General features: G+C 54.7%; 1 protein-coding gene across 5 annotated transcripts in view; it reads right to left on the reverse strand.

The window, feature by feature from the left end:
• The window catches only part of NFYC (nuclear transcription factor Y subunit gamma), a 31,220-nt gene extending 21,023 nt beyond the window's left edge, over positions 1-10,197 (reverse strand). For 3 of the 5 annotated variants that reach the window (XM_069875505.1, XM_069875504.1, XM_069875501.1), the window contains exon 1: positions 10,022-10,197. The gene's annotated coding sequence lies outside the window, so the exon portion shown is untranslated. Of the gene's footprint in view, positions 1-4,955; positions 5,076-5,407; positions 5,432-10,021 lie in introns of those variants that run through there. The other 2 variants (XM_069875502.1, XM_069875503.1) reach the window with 2 other exon arrangements.
• Positions 10,198-13,291: the final 3,094 nt, after the last annotated feature.

Raw genomic sequence — 13,291 nt, forward strand, 5'->3', positions numbered from 1 at the left:
CAAAACCGTGTTGGAGTTGAGTTGAACTTGCCTTAGGGCAGAAAAAATAAACACGATGCTCTCCCTCTTCAGGTACCTTCTCACTATTTTTTTCTATGAATATTTAGCAGCAGATTATTCTCTTTTCAAAGCACTGCTGGAGCATCAGCTCCCTAATACCCCTAATGCATCCCTTCTGTTTGCACTCACGCGAGGTACAGCCTTTGATTTAAGCCCGAATCAGTTGCAAAGTCAGATCAAGGGATCGGGATTACCGCTTCCAACAACAGACAGCTCGTTAAACCAGGCAGGTTTGGCTCCAGCAGCCAGCGGGGCCAAGCCTGCTCCGCACCGCTCCCGGTGCCAACCCACGGCGAACAGCACTGCGGCTGGATCACACGCTCAGCCCTGCCTCCTGCTCTCCCTCTCTCCACACAGCACCTAGAGCAGGAATTCCTCTCCTCCCTTCTCTCGCAGACACTCGGCAGCTGGGGTAAAAGCTGCCTCTCCACTCAGCAGGGAGAGAGAGCAGCAGAGCTGACCCCGGCTCCTCTCGAGGGGAGGTGGCAGGGCCAGAGTAACCACCTCGGATTCATTCATGCAAAGCAGAAATTGGCCAGATAACCTTCGTGATACCGCGTTCATTATGCAATTACAGCCCTGGATCGTCATCCAATTGCAGGCAGCAGTATCCTTCGCTGGGATCTGAGCTGGGAATGGCACGTGCTCCACAGCCGGCACAAATGAGAACAGAAGCTCCAAAGCTGCTTTGGCTGCACAGGAGAAGGGAATATCCGACAGCACAAACAACGCACAGCAAAGGCGCTCACTGCATGGACACAGAAACCGTACAGAGTTCCACACCTCAGCACAGGCAGCAGCCAGTGCGGACAGTCCCACGCTGCAGCCCAGGCACGCGACTCCCTGCTGGCTTCACTCCTTGGGGAGGAAAAACATCAGGAATAACATCTCATACAGAAGCATCAAATCTCTTTTTGCAAGGTGCTAAGTACCTATAGTGCTGCCACAAGTCCTGTGTCCAGCAGCCCACACTGACTTGTGGCCAGGAGGACTGGAGGGACAGAAAGATCATGTTTAATGTCAGGCAGGGTTTGGGAGTGCACACGAATACATAGAAATTCAGCTCTGGAATCCCACCAGAAGCATAGAACCAGAAACCATCCTATAGAAGCGACCTCCCACAGCGCAGCACAGAGTCAAAAATGAGGCCACAAATATTGGAACGCCACAAAAACTAGCCCAGGCCTTGTTTTTTTTAAAAGGGAAAGCAAACACAATAATCTGAATTGCTGTTTGTTCGGGTTATTTTCCTTTCCTTTCTTCTTCGAATCAAAGAGCACAAGGGTCACACTCGATATTGGGCGTTTCAACAGTTAAACTTTACTGAACAGCAGCTCTTTGCAGTGCAAGTTTGGCAGGCGAGCAGGCATGGTAAGGAGCAGAAGAATAAACTTCCCAGACAAACAAGGACGAGTGTCTGAGATGAAACGCGCTGCCTCTCCAGCTCCTAAATTAAACACCCAGCAGAAAGGGAAAAACTCTTTCAAGTAAAGCATGGTCAAGTTAGTCAAGTCTCCTCCAGACGACAAAGCAGCTGGCACACTGCGGCAGTGCCTATCGTGTACTTCACCCTGTAAACTTTAATCTCAGCCAACTTAGCATAAAATCGACATTGTGTGCTGCAGCTTTCTGAATTTAAAAGAACTCAACAAGCTACGCGCCTCACAACGCATTTCCCAGTCCCACCATAGGCACGTTTCACTCACTTCCCTTCAACAGCGACCTCAGAGAGGACAACGAGAAGAAACGCGATGCCAAATTCACCTTCACAAAGTACTTGGCCTTGATCCTGAACGGTTGTGGGCTCTCACCTCTATAGCAAAAAAAAATCTAGCACAAAACATCAAGGCAGTGCCTGATGCCCAAAGCAGGAGGGTTCTCGACCAGAAGGGAACGGATTTCACAACTGCAGCAACATCAGGGACTCACAAAACCAAAGTCCTTGTCACCGACCCTGAATATATTCAATGTACACGGCACATGGCTTATTACTAAGTTGAAACCTGACAAAAAATAACCCCATTTCCAGGACCAGAGGTGCTATTTCGGCATCAGCTGCGCCACCTGAGCGCTGGGCTCTGTCTATTCAGAAAGTGCTTCCAATATTTCCAAACCCCACAGCAGTTTCCAGCTGCGGCAGCACTGGCTTGGAAACCCTCGGCACCCAGGCATCCGTGGCAGAGAGCACCCCAGCTGCTCCCAAAAGCCGGAGTGCTCCAAGCACCATTCCAGCTGGTTTGCCCATTTCTCTCATTGTGTGTTTTAGGCAGCAGAAGTTTTGATCATGCAACACCCACATTTACTGCTCTGGAGTACAAGCACAAGCAGAAATCCTGTTAAAACAGCACAGATTAAACACATTCAGCCCAGAGACTGTTTTTGAATTTGGTATTTTTGAATTATTTATAAATTATTCAGCATTAAATTCACAGTTTCTATATGAAAAGTCCTACAAGTGCTCCCTCATTTTCCCACCCTCCCAACAGCCACACAATTTCACTGCCTGAAAAAGCTGAACTGGGTGCTTTCTGCTAACCTCGTGGCGACACCGGCTCCCAGGCAGCAGCCGGAGCAGCCAGGACAGCCCTGAGGATCCTGCCACACGCTCAGGGCACAGTTACGCTTTGATTTGTACGTAGCCTTAAGTGTTTCGTGTTTCCTTGCTCTTCTGCTGCACTTTTAGGCTCAGTCACCACCGCGCTGCTAGAGAGGGAAGAGGGAAAGGCAAGAAGAATGATTCAAACCAGAGTAGACACAACCCAGAAAAGGCTGAACATGAAGCAGGAGTTACTGACAAGCCCTTGTGACTGTTTTGTCTTCTGAGAACGTGGGTACTCAGGGCAGAAAAGTGAAATAGAATTCCTTCTTTTGGGGGGCTGCAGGGTTTTCTATAGGGATTATTCCCAGATTCCACCTCCCTATTGCTTTCTTTGCTCACGTTTCTGAGTTACATCACCCCGTGGCACCTTGCAAAACTTAAATAGCATTATTGTCACACAAAAAAACACGAGCCCTTTGCCTCCCAAGATCAGCAGCCCTTGCTCAAATGAAGCACCACCTGCATTGCTCAGAAGCCAGCAGGCTCACCAGGCCTCCCTCCCTTTTCTAAACCAGCCGGTGTCACAAACATGCAAATCTCCACTGCTCTGGGTCACCTTCATTGACTGACAAAGAGACAAAAATCAAAACGGGTGGCTTTCGGTTATCAGGAAGTGACCTAACAGCAAGTTATAAACAGACAACGGAAGAAAACCCCCTCCAGGAGCAATCAGCACATATAAAAAACCCCAAAGTTTTAACAAACAAACCAAAACCCTTTCCTGTAGCTCCTGGGAAGCTTCAGCAGGCATTCGGAGGTTTGATCCTATTGACAATGTGTCTCGTAACACATTTTGTCCCTCCGAAACATAAGATAAACTGTAATCTTTATCAAAACACAATAATTAACGACTTTAAGTTAGCAACCATACAGATTCAATTCACTCACAACGCGGGCAGATCGCTAAGCCATGAAATTAAGAAAAGGCTTCCTGTGCCCACGCTATTAAAATACAGATGTCACGCCACGTTATATAAAAGCAAGATTCTAGTCCGATTAGAAAAAATAAACCCAACGAAACCCAAATCGGTGGGAAAGGTGACCTCCAGCATCCACCTCCCCTTCCCTGCAGACACCGAGGAGCCCAGCAACAGCAACTTCCCACCACAAACTGGTTCTTTAAACCCCCTCTCCTTGTGCTGCCAGTTACGTTCAGAGAAGAAACAAGTGTGGAAAAGTCCTGAAACCACAAAGACACCTTTTCTGCACCTCCATTTTCAACAACCAGGAAAGCCCAGGGCACCTTTGGGGCAAAAAGGACAAAACCACTTCCCCTGCACAGGCCAAACGGGGCGTGAGGACCTTCCTTTCCCTTGCGGCACCGCAAGAAGAGGTCAGGAACTGCTATAATTTGTTAATAAATCCCCTTACGGCGCTACCAAAAGCTTTCGGTTTCTCCTGCTGCTCTTGACCTAGAAAGGCTGAGCAGCACCTCTGCTCACACCACCACCTCTCATAACGAACTATGACGAGCACTGAGCATAATGAAGACTCCTTGGCCTCCTGCCCCACCTCAGGGGCACACAGAAGCTGAAAGCGCCCCCATTTCAAGGCAAAAAGTACTAAAATGCCTCATTTTTTGCTTACAGATGCTGCGGATGACCTTTGCGTGCCCAGCCAATCGCCTGATGCTGGCCGAGAGCCCGTTACAGAGGTCACTGCTGTTCCACTAATGAACCGGAGCGCCCACCATCGTTAACACACGGCGTACAGGGACGGTTCTTATTCTGCCCCTTCTCAGATTCGAACCCGTGTGACACGCCAGACGCTACAGAGAGGTGAATAAGCTTTGCCACCAGCCTTAAATTAAAATATTAAAGCAATATTTAGACGCTGTACCGATTCTGAGACTCCTCAGGCTGATGGCTGCTGTCCTTCCTCAGCCACTGGCACCGATGTATGGAGACCTCATTCTCTCCAACTACCTGAAAGGAGGTTGTGGACAGGAGGAGGGAGCTGGGCTCTTCTCCCAAGTGACAGGGGACAGGACGAGAGGGAATGGCCTCAAGCTCCACCAGGAGAGGTTTAGGCTGGACATTAGGAAAAAAAAATTTCATGGAAAGGGCCATTGGTCCCTGGCAGAGGCTGCCCAGGGAGGGGGTTGAGTCCCCTTCCCTGGAGGGGTTTAAGGGACGGGTGGACGAGGTGCTGAGGGACATGGGTTAGTGATTGATGGGAATGGTTGGACTCGATGATCCCGTGGGTCTCTTCCAACCTGGTGATTCTATGACTGGGTTCGGGTGCCAGGACCCGCTTTCTAACGTCCCTATAAAAATAAGTTGCGCGCTGTAATTACCTCTAATTCTCAACGCGGTACTTTTAAGGTCAACAATTAGCAATCAGGGGAAAATTAAAGAATAAGAGCAGGCCTGCGAGCAGCGGAGCTGGGTCACCCAGTTCACCCTGAGGAGGCAAGGGCAGCGGCATCGAGCATCTCCCGGCAGGAGCGGAGAAGAAGGAATGTCTGCAATGTGTCTCGACTCCTTGACGAAAACTAACTTTAATTCTAACCTACACCCTCTCCTCGGTGTCCCCGATGCCCTCGGCCGTGGGGAGCCGCTTCCTTTTTCCACTGCGATTCTTTTTTTTTTCCTGCGCAAAGTGCCGTAAACAAACTTTGTCCTTCATTCCCGAAACTCGGAGCAGCGGTATTTCAAGGTCACTGGTGCTGGCGGAGGGAGGCCTAGCTCCAGCACCCCCGGCTGCCGCCCCGCTGGGCCCCAGCCGCCCCGGTGCTCGGTTTCTCACCGGGAACACCGAGAGAATCCTCGATGCTGGAAAACTTCTCTCCTAAGCCGCTCTCTCCGGTCCCTCCGCCTGTCACCGCCGGTCTGGGGGGCTCCGATGACCTTCAGTGCTTGGTTGCAAAGGAAAAAAAGGGGAAACAAAGCGCTGCTTGGGGCTGCCCGGGGCTGGTGGGCGAAGGGCACCGGGGCTGGGGGCGCCGCGACCCCCCGAGCCCCCCCCCTCCCCGGCTCCCGCACCGCCCGCTCGGCCCCGCCAAGGGCAGTTGGGGGAGACCCCCCCGGCTGGGCGGCAGCGCCGGGGAGCGGGGTTAGGGATGTTGTTTTCCGCCCCTCTCGCTCAACACCCCCCACCCTCCCGGTTACCGGCCCCGGGGCGGCGCCCCCCACCCCCGGGGGGGCCCCGCGAAGCCCCCCGCCAGCCCCGGGGGGAGGAAAGGCCGCGGCCCCGAGCCACGACGGCTCCCCCCTCCCTGTTGCAGGAGCGGGCCGGGCCCCCCCAGGCCCTGCGGGCAGCCCCCGCCGCCAGGCCGCGTCCCCCGCGCCGTTCCCGGGTCGCCCCCCCCGAGGCCCCACCGGCCCCCAGCTTACCGGGGCGCCGCGGGCCGTGCCCGTGGGGCGGGGAGCGGCCCCGGGGGCGTCCGGCGGCGCTGGGGGGGGCCCGCCATGGCCTTTGTCTTTGAGCTGACCCCTGCCCGCCGGGACTCCGCGTCCCCGCCGCACCGGGCGCCGGCGCCTTTAACGGCGGCCGCTCAGCCGGCCCCGTGCGCGCGCCCGGCCCGCCCCGCGCCGCCCCATTGGCTGCGAAACGAGGAGGGGGGAGAGCGTCCTCGCACTCCCATTGGCTCAGCCGGGCGCGGAGGCGAACCCCGCGCTCCTATTGGCTGAGAGCGCGCAGGGGAGCGGATACAGCGCGCCCATTGGCTGCGTGATGCTGGGGGGGGGGGAGGGGGCGAATCCTGCACGCCCATTGGCTGCGCGGAGCGGGGAGCGCGAATCCCCGCGCGCCCATTGGCTGAACGGAGCGCGGAGAGCCAATCCCCGCGCGCCCATTGGCTGCGCGGACCCCGCCGTCCACTTCCGGTTTCGCGGTTACCTTGAGCGGCGCCGCAGGGGTCAGCGCGGCCGCCCCGGGACCCGCCGCGGAGCGGGCACCGAGCGGGGCTCCCCCGGCCCGAACCCCCCGGGAACGACCCCGGGACCGGGCACCGAATCGCGGAACGCCCGGTCGGAGGGGTCCGTGACACAAGAAGCGGTTGCTGTTGCAAAAAGTGCAGTATTTTTCGATTTAAAGACAAATATTTTTTATTTAAGCTAAATATCTTTTGATTCAAGCTAAATATCTTTTGATTCAAGCTATATACCTTCTGATTCAAGCCAAATATTTTTATTTAAGCCAAATAACTTACGATTCAAGCCAAATATCTTTTGATTCAGGGTAAAGATTTTTGATTCAAGCTCAATACCTTTTGATTCAAGCTAAATACCTTCTGATTCAAGTTATATATCTTCTGATTTAAGCCAAAGAGTTTTGATTTAAGCCAAATAACTTCTGATTTAAGCCAAACGTTTTTGATTTAAGCCAAATATCTCTTGATTCAGGCTAAAGATTTTTGATTCAAGCTCAACACCTTTTGATTCAAGCTCAAAACCTTTTAATTCAAACTAAATACCTTCTGATTCAAGCCAAATGTTTTTGATTTAAGCCAAATGTTTTTGATTCAAGCTATATATCTTTTGATTCAAGCTAAGTATCTTTTATTTCAAGCTGAATATTTTGATTTAAACTAAATATCTCTAATCTAAGCTAAAGCAGAATTAAGTTTCACCTAAGCAATTGTGTTTCTTTTGGGAAATTAGGCAGAATGTCCCTCTGAGAGCGCGTTATTCTTTCAGGCAGAGCTTTTCCAGACCCTGCTTGTTCTTTTGGAGGCGATAACGCCTCCTGCTCAGCCTGCTCAGAGCTGAACAGAGGGGTCTCCTCCAGCCACCTCTTTGCAGTCTCTCCCTGTTCCAAACGCAAGGTCAGACAGAGCGGGAGCCACAGCTCCAAATTAGCTGAGATTTGGCTGTCATGAAGTCCTTGGGATGTAATAGAATATGCATAAGATTTCTGGAAAAAAATTATAAACATACAAGTGGGAAATCTCTTCTGTCCCCAGCTCTGGCCTCGCCGCACGCGACCCACGCTCCAGGCTGGGGGAAGAGCTGCCTGGGGGGAAAGGACGTGGGGGTGCCGGTTGATGCTTTGGCCCAGGGGGCCAAAAAGGCCACCAGCACCTGGCTGGGATCAGCCACGGGGTGGCCAGGAGCAGGGGAGGGTTTGTCCCCCCGGACGAGGTGCTCGGAGGTGGGTTAGTAGTGGACAGGTACGGTTGGACTCAATGACCTCAAAGGTCTTTTCCAACCAAGCATTTCTATGATTCCCACCAGCTTCCCCTCCCTCTGGGTCTCGGAGCCTCCAAGAAGCTCTGGTGACGCCGAGATGGGACTGGAAGCTGGGAGCGGAGTGTTTGCGAAGCACGGGTATTTTAACCTCTGCAGACACACATCTTCGTCCAGTTCCCGACACCACCCAGACGGATTACAAGCTGCATTCCAAGACAGAATTTACTGCTTGGATCTCAGGCGCCTGCAGGATTCTGCACCGAGCAGCAACGGGAAGAACACCACGAAGCGCAGGCAACACTTTACTAGGGCTCAGATTAAATTAGTTCCAATCAGACAGCGAGGAGAGATTTATTTAGAGATAGATCTTCCTGATGATTTATTAAATATAATGGGTTAAAGTGTGTTTTAAAACCACCACTTTGTGGTGCTTTGTTCTCTCCCCGTGCCATTCCTCAGATAAGGCTGCGGCACGCTTGCTATGCGAGGCACTTGAGGTTGGAACGCGAACAGCCCCACACAGCCCAGCAGCCTCCCAGGTGTTTGGGGCTGGAATAAATACACAAGCGCATCCCCCTGTCATCCACAGACCCCCTGTCACCTGAGTGCACGATCCCACACGGCCACGGCACAACCACAGCTCTCCCAACCCTCGATAATTCCTCATGATAGGGAAAAAAAAACCCCTTGATTTTGGGAAGCCCTGCAGTAAAGGGTTTATTTTGATCATTGACACTGTTCCTGCTCTGAAATCAGGTGAGGCAGTTGAGCTAACACTCAGGAACTGCCAAAATCCCACTTGAAAAGATTTAACTGCAAAGCTCCAGGGAAGACCTAAGGAGAAAGGAGTGCTCTTACCCAGGAACCATCCTGTCGCTGTGGCCTGCAGGTTGTGCGCTCGTGAGGAAGCGTCCCTGCTCTTTATTCACAGCTAGTGTGAGAACGTGCACCAGGATGACTCGTCTTTACAAAGCACCAAACAGCGGGAGGGAAGGGGCTGGCTGTGCAGGAGAAACAGGCACCTCGAGGTCACCCCACGACCACAGCAACTGAGCACAGGTGGGAAGGACACGGACCTGCTGGAATGGGTCCAGAGACCATGGAGATAATCCGAGGGCTGGAGCATCTCCCATACCAGGACAGGCTGAGAGAGTTGGGAATGTTCAGCCTGGAGAAGAGAAGCTCCAGGGAGAACTTCGAGCAGCTTCCAGGGCTGAAAGGGGCTTCAGGAGAGCTGGGGAGGGGCTCTGGATCAGGGAGGGCAGGGACAGGACTAGAGGGAGAGGTTTGAGCCGAAAGAGGGGAGATTGAGATGAGATCTTACAACGAAATGTTTTGCTGTGAGGGTGGGGAGGCCCTGGCCCAGGTTGCCCAGAGCAGGGGTGGCTGCCCCATCCCTGGAGGGGTTCAAGGCCAGGCTGGATGGGGCTTGGAGCCCCTGATCCAGTGGGGGGTGTCCCTGCACATGGCAGAGGTGGGATTTGGTGGGCTTGGAGGTCCCTTCTGACCTAAAGGATTTTACAATCCTATGCTCTAACAGTACTGGGTGCAGTTCTTCCTCAGGAAAAAACCCGAATCTAGGGAGACCGTGTTTACGTGCAGGTGCTTTCAGAGCTCAGAGCGCCCTTGGCTTCCGAGCAGAGACCAACCAACCCCTCAGCGACCCACAGCTCATCCCCGACGGCGCCCCGGCTCCTTTCTGCTCCCGAGCAGGCCCCGGAGCCACCCCCTTTCGGTTTGTACAGCGAAAAAAAATCCCCAGAGACCGGTAAAACACGGCAACGCCTGAAACCGACCCCGGAGCGACGCGACCCCCCACCCCGGCTCCATCCCCTCCGCGCGGAGAAACGGCTCAGTCCACAGTCCTCACCGCGGTCCGCTCCCTTCCCGCCGGCGCGAGCCAATCAGCGGGCGAGCGGCTCAGCCAATCGGAGCGAAGCGAAGGGAACAACCCTCTCCGGCTCCCCCCCCTCCCTCCAGCCGCGCCGCGCGGGGAAACGGTTGGGGCTCCCTGTCCTCACTCCGGTCCGCTCCTCGCCAGCCAATCAGCGCGCGGCCGCTCGCGCCCGCCTCCCCGGCGAGAGCCAATCAGCGAGAGCGCGGCGAGCGGCTCCGCCAATCCGAGCGCGCCGGGGGAACAGCCCCGCCCCCTCGCCTCCCCTCCGGCCACCCCCGCCCCGCGCCCCCGCCCTCCTTTCCCCCCCACCTTCCCGCTCCCCCGCTCACTCACCGGCCCGGCCGGCGCCGCGACCTCCGCCTCCGTCACCCGGCGAACGCGCAGCTTCCGAGCCGACCCGTCGGGGAAGCGGGGAGGAAGGGGAAGGGGCGGTCGGAGCAGAGCGGAGCGCCCAGCGGACGAGAAACAAGATGGCGGCGGGCCCGTGAGGCGGCGGCGCGGAGGCCACGCCCCTTTCCCCTAAGCGGCCGCACGGAGCGCGCGCGTGACCCGCGGAGATCTCGCGAGACTTGGGCGGGGCCCCGGGGGGTGGTGGCCGGAAGTGGCGGGGCCGGCCGGAAGTGGCGGGGTCGGGTCAGGCCGCTGCCTCGAGGGGAGCAGCGGGGCCTGAGGCTGCGGGGCTGGGAGAGCTGGGGCTGCTCAGCCTGGGGAGGGGAGGGCTCCAGGCAGGCCTTAGAGCAGCTTCCAGCGCTGAAAGAGGCTCCAGGAAAGCTGGGGAGGGGCTCTTGGTCACGGGGTGGAAGGATAGGATGAGAGGGAATGGTTCTGAGCTGCAAGAGGGGAGGTTGAGGTGAGATCTTGGGGAGAAACGTTCTCCTGGGAGGGTGGGGAAGGCCCTGGCCCAGGCAGCCTAGAGCAGGGGGGGCTGCCCCATCCCTGGAGACGTTCAAGGCTAGGGTGGGCGGGCCCCTGAACAACCTGATCCAGTGGGAGGTGTCCCTGCCCATAGCAGGAGGTGGAACTGGACAGGCTTTGAGGTCCCTTTGTCCCACCACATTCCATGATTCCGTGACCCCCAGTAGCTGCAGGACTCAATGATCTTAAAGGTCTTTCCCAAACGAGTGATTCTAGGATTCTGCTCTGAAGTTTTGTACCACTGGTACGAATCAGTGGAGATTTGGCTGCTGTGAAGCTCATAATAATATTATAATTAATTCTGGAAAGTAATAGAATAGGCATGAGGTTTCTGGGCAATGTTATACACACACGTATATGGGAAATAGATTCTGTCCCCAGCTCTCATCTCGTTACACACGATTGGTGGAATTCTGCGCTGTGCATCCAGCACTGTAATAAAGAACGTTTGCTTTCCAAAACTCAAAAGTGAGTTCCAACTCAGGACATTCTATAACGCTTCCCACAGGCCTCTGATCCGTCATCGCAGGGTCTCTGCCTGCTACTACCCTGCCCGAGCTGGAGCCGGTTCAAGCAAAAGTCTGTGCCCCAGTTCAGCCAGTTATCTCCTTTCCCAGGCAGCGCTTCTCTGGCCCGGGGACACGTTGCACTGATGCGTGACACATGCTGCTCCAGTATTTTCCCATGAAAAAGGGCATCCTGAACAGCGACTCCATCTTTGCCTCCTCACAGTCTTTCTGGTGCCCAAACCCTTTGCATCCAGTTTACAACTGGAAAGAGGATTGGCCTCTTGCGCTTTAAAAGTCATTTTGAGACAGGACACTCGGGTCATGGGTGGCCGCTGCGCTCTCCTCGCCCTTTCCCTCAAGCTCCCAAAGTGGGTGACTGGTGAGGTTTCTGGATCGCAGGTTTCTCCCCATGCTGGAGAGGAGAAAATGTATCCTGTGAACACCCAGAGTTCGTATCTGTGGTTTCTGTTCCCTGACATTCACTCAAATGTAGGAAAAGGGACAATTTCTTCGCCCGCTCTGGTTTCAGAGCTCAGCTGCCCCGAAGGCTGCACGTTGGCACCAAAATGGGGGAGATCTCGCAGCGAATTCCTCCAGTTTTACTGAAAGTCTCGCAACTTCGTGATCTCAGGGCGCTTGCACGGCAGCCAAGAGAAATAAAAGTCGCGCTAGTTGGGTTTGCTTTTTAATTCTCACCATTTCTAAGCTCTCTTCCTCTTGCTGTAACGTCCAGGCTAATCCGTGATGCAGATCAAAATGACTCGTTTCTAAATCAATTAGCCGGCACTACTGATGACTTTGCTGCCAGGCTCAGCTGTCAACCCCCCGCAACTGCTTTTCCTGCCAGGGACCCGGCCCCGCTCGAGGGGTTTCTGCACAATCTCCAGCTCCTTTTCCAGCTGAATCCCTTTGTCTGCCACTGCGCTGCGCCTGGGATGCTCCGTTTCCTCCCCACCTGCTCTCCCAGCAGCAATGGATTCATTGTCTGGAGCTGCTTCCCTTCCCAAGAAGGATCGCAGCCATCTGCAAACACGGAGCTCGGTGTCAGCTGGCCTGAAACGCCGAGGAGCCAAGAAAAACAAGAAAAAAATAATAAATAAACCACCCAAGAAAGCGCTTTTCCTCTCTTTGCTTGCACAAGGCTGCTCGAGGCTTGCTGATTTTGCACTCACCCAGCATCTGGTACCTGCTCAGCCGAGTCCCTCCTGCTCCGGCACCGGGAGCCCGAGGAGCTGACGGCGCCCAGGAACACGGCTGGAAGGGTTGAAGTTGTTTGATACTTTGGAAAATCGGTTCTTGGAGCAGAGGGGACGTGCCTGGCCACCTCCTCGGCACAGCCCCCGCTGGGCTCACCCCGAGGAAGCTGCTTCTTTAGGGCAATCGTCCCCAGGTAAAGCGTAGAAAAGACAAACCTAAGTGTAAGCGATGGGTGTGGACAAGCTGCCTTAGATCTGAGAGAAAAAAGAGGCTATTTACTGCCAGATTTGGGGGTGCATTAGTCCTGCAGGGTCCCCTTTGTGTCCCAGCAGGGTTCACACCTGATGCCAGGCTCAAACCCGGCTTCTGACCCAGCTACACCTACATAATATTTAAGTATATTTAATTTAAGAGTATATATCAACACACCCGCAAATATACACACGTTTCACGTGGCAGGGGGTTGGAACTGGATGATCTTTAAGGTCCCTTCCAACCCTAACTGTTCTATGATTCCGAAGACCCCGTGGATCCGGATTGAGAGGAAACCCCAGAGAGATAATTTGACCCAGGAGAGGTGATGGTTTGGGTGCTGCCAAAGGATTCCACGGGAGACCAAGAGACCTGCGGGTCACTCTCGTGTCAGCCCCTGCTGAGCTGCAGCGCTGTGGGTCACCAGCAGCTTTTGGGGTGGAAATGGGTGGGCTTTAAGGTCCCTTCCCACTCAAACCATTCAACCATTCTGTGATTTCCACCCCCTCCTTTGTGTTTCCCACTGCCTGTTACATCCTCCTCTTGCTGGGATGAGCAGCAGCCGCACCAGGGGCAGGTCTCTGCCCTGCAGAGGAAGGGAAAAGGCATCCACGGGGTCTGTGGAATTGTGGGGTCACCCTCTTCCATGCTTTCCCACGGCCATCCCACGTTCCCCTGCACCTCACGCTGCCACAGCCCCTGCGGCACCGTAAAGCCGAGCCCCACGAAT

This window comes from Phaenicophaeus curvirostris, chromosome 23 (assembly GCF_032191515.1).
Source record: "Phaenicophaeus curvirostris isolate KB17595 chromosome 23, BPBGC_Pcur_1.0, whole genome shotgun sequence".
In the NCBI taxonomy this organism is placed as follows: Eukaryota; Metazoa; Chordata; class Aves; order Cuculiformes; family Cuculidae; genus Phaenicophaeus; species Phaenicophaeus curvirostris.